Below are 3972 nucleotides of genomic sequence, written 5' to 3' on the forward strand. Positions count from 1 at the left end.
GGTTTTATATCATAGCTCGTGTAGCGACGCCTCTCGCTCCACAACACCGATTCGATTCTCCTCTTATTGCAGGGCCCTCATTCTGTTAGCTCAGGTACAACAATTGCTGGAGTCAAGCAGTTCTGTTGAGGATTTTATTACAATATAAACAAATAAAACATAATATTCTAGGCTTGTGAGTACAAGACCAATGACTTCACAAGTGCAGCCTCAAAACAGCTGACAAAGTACACTTTTAAATTGGCTGACAATCATTTATATACCAGAGAGGCGGATCACATGACAGGCTATGACATAGACGAAACATAGGTCAGTGGAAAATTTCCCAAATCCCATTTTCTCACCAGTCTCAATTCTGCATTTGGTTTGATAAGACTTTAGGCATGACTCAGGTTTCCCCCTAAACAATAAATCAGAACACCACTTAGTATAGACCTAGGCACTCGTGTCGTCAAGGGCCACTGTTCTGCATTATTTTTCTGGTATCTCTGCTCCAGGATCAATAAAAATCTCCTCCCAGCTTGCTGATGACCTGGTAATTTTTATCACCTAAGATAAAGAAGAGAAACCTAGGAAATCATGCAGAACATGCGTCCCTCGAAGACTGGCGTGCCCATGTCTGCCGCAGTACATTAAAAAGACCGAATAACGTCGCCTTGGTCCAGATATACCTCCCTTCATAGCGGTAGGGGTCACCATTTGAAGGAAGATTTCTTAACATCCAGGCCCTGAGACGCGATGGGTATAACAAATACTGGAGTGAAGCAGTTCCATTAAAGTTTTTATGACAGTAAAAACAAATTTAAAAAAATGCTCTGGGCTTGTGTGTTCAAGAACAAGGCTATAATGGTTTTAGAAATGTGCTTTCAAAATAGCTGCCAATCAATTACATAAAAAGGGAGGATCATAGTGGGCTATAATAAAAATGAAACAGGTCAGTGGAAAATTCTCAAAATCCCAGCTTTACACCAGTCCTTTGTGAATCCTGCAGCTTGTTTGCTAAGACTCTAGGCAAGACTCAAGGTATCCCTAACAATTATTTGAACTGCTACCTCTGGCAGACGCTATAAGTTTATTAAAACAACTATCAAACCATAGGTAGTTTATTTCCTAGAGCCAACACCACCCTAAACAAGCACACAAGGACCCATCTTACGCCGACCACCACCTATTTGACCAGCTGCCTTCTGGCAGACGCTACAGGTCAATTAAAACAAAGACTCCCAGGCTCGGACACTGTTTCTTTCCCAGGGTCATCACCACCCTAAACAAGCACAACAAGCTGTGCAAAACTATTTTGCCCTTATTTAGTACCCCTTTTACCTTAGCCACCACTTTTTTATACTTCGGCCCTCTGGCGTACACCACAGACACATCCAAACAAACACTATCAGGCTCAGAGACAGTTCAGTTTTTCCCGGGGCCATCACCACCCTAAACAAGCACACAAAAGTGTGTTAAACATTTCTTGTGATTATTGAGGATCCCTCTCACCCGAGCAGCCTAATTTACCAGCTGCTTCCTGGTAAATGCTACAGGTCCATTGAAACAAAGACTATATATAAACAAGCAAACACAAAATTGTATTTAGTTATATATCATACATTTTATTCTTAATTTTGTGGCTTCGAATCTCATTACACCCTTGTTCATATGCACATTTATTACTTGGACCAGTCTCCAAGCACTACCTTGTAAATATTGCTTCTTTTGTTTCTTGTAAGATTTTTTGACATGTTTCTCCTGGAGTGCCACGTCATATTTGGTTGTAATACAAGAGTGTTTGACTCTATGACACTAAAGAATTTTCTATTCTAGATTAGCAAGATTTTGAGGAGAGTCCTAACCTTGGACACTAGAACGTTACATTTTGGACAGCCAGCCAATCACAGCCCACCTACTGTTTCAGAGTAACACTCACAACTAACCAATAAGCACGTTTCATGAAGCCTCAAAGATTGAAGAAAGACTTGGAAAAGTTGAACGTGGGAAAGGCCAAACCTGAACGTGTTAACTGTTGACATTTTCCTTTCCATTTTGCGAGCAGAAGAATCGAAAGCGAGCTCGGAAGCAAAAGTCGCTCCCTTTTTTACGATTTCCTGTCAGCACGTCGGCAGCTGGCGAGTCCCAGGCGACTCGTATCGAGCGATCCGGATCACGATGGAAGGAACTCATTTGTCTGCGACTTTTATCCAATGGAAAAGACATTTCTCTAGCGGATAAAAGATGATTTATACGCTGGTTGGGCTCTGTGAATTTTTCACGAAAACTGTTTTACCTGAATGGGGATATCCGCGGTCACTTACATTGACGGACTCTCGATCTTTCCGCAATTTTTTCGGGAGGTTCCTATTAAGCTTATCACTGAATCCAAATTATGAGGCTGGTCTCTGTGTTTGAGGCAAAACTCCAACAGAACAAACATAGAAAAGAAAAATGACATGAAAAACATTCCCACCCATGGACAAAACATAGAGAGTGCCGTAAATAATCACTATCTGAACAAAACATGAAAGAGGACAACGCAGGATATATTAAAGTATCAACTGATTCTAACTGAAAAACCAATATGTTACCACATTGGCAGAGAACATGGCTTATTTTAGGTTACAACAAGAACTAGTTCTAACATTGTCATGGATCAGAAACAGAGACAGGACCCAGTAGCGTTCATTTACTTAGTTTTATTAATAAAGAGAGAGAACAGTGCTTGCGTCCACGATCCGATGATCGACGGACACGGGTATCGGGTGGTTGGAACGCGGAAGTGGCACTTTCGTGTCGAGCGAGGATAATCGTAGACTTGCAGGAATACTGGTCGTTAGCCGTGACGGGAGAGCAAGGGCGGGATCGAGTTCAGAAACGAGGTCGGCAACAGGTATCAGGCAGGAAGCGGGGCAAAACAGGTCGGATGTCGGGATGGCAGAACAGGGCATAAACGAGTCCAGAAACAGGTCGGCAACGGGTATCAGGCAGAAGAAAACAGGGCAGGAAAAATGTCGGACTGAATGAGCTTGCCTAGCTGGGAGCGTAGGGTCACAACGATCCGACGTCTCTTAGCCAATCAGCTCTCAGGGCTGTTGGCGCCAATTGGCAGTCACAGGTGCCTTGAATCGGCAATCATGACAATCATAACAAAATGTAAAGGAAGAAAATGAAACAGAAACTACTTTATCCGAGCAAAACATGAACAAGCCCAATCTAAGACATGTTGGGATACCAACTGATGCTAACTGAACAAAACACAAAAGGAGGGGAGTGCAGAATTGTTATTATTTTTTATATTATTATTATTTTAAGTTCCAACACAATTTTGCTATAACGGAACAAAACATGAAAATAAGACACATAAGAAATATTCCCCAAAGTGGACAGAACAACGAGATGTTAATGAAGACAAGACCATTAAATGTAATGCAGGCACACTAACTAGCTCTAAGTGAAGGAAAACATGAATGGAAGACAATGCAGGATTTCACCACTGTTAAAAGTTTGGGGTTACAATTTTGCGTTTTCCATGAAGATGTCAGTTTTATTTATCAAATGAGTACTTCAAAGTCTCTGTTCTTTTATCTTTATGAATCTCGTCCGTTCATTGGCTTGTCTCAGGTATGGCGTTTTCTTTGCCACTCAGCATCTCGGAGTTTCCTATTCACTGTAGATATTGACAATGATATTTTAGGCGTAATATTCAACCAAGATGCTATTTGAGGACCCGTCAGTCGTCTATTTCTCAAACTACAGACTAATGTAATATTCCTTTTGGCACTTCTCTTGCTACTCTGGTCAGAGCATATTATGACGTTTTCTAAAGGGAGTAGTACACATCGTTGTAGGAGATCTTCAGTTTTTTTTGCAATTTTGGGCATGTAATAGCCTTCATTTCTTAGAACAAGAATGGACTATTATTCTGGCCATTCTGCCTTGAAGGTCGGCCTTATGGAGTTGCCTCCTCACTGTAAATATTAACAC

Source organism: Urocampus carinirostris, chromosome 14, assembly GCF_059441175.1.
Source record: "Urocampus carinirostris isolate Australia breed hairy pipefish chromosome 14, RoL_Ucar_1.0, whole genome shotgun sequence".
NCBI lineage: Eukaryota > Metazoa > Chordata > Actinopteri > Syngnathiformes > Syngnathidae > Urocampus > Urocampus carinirostris.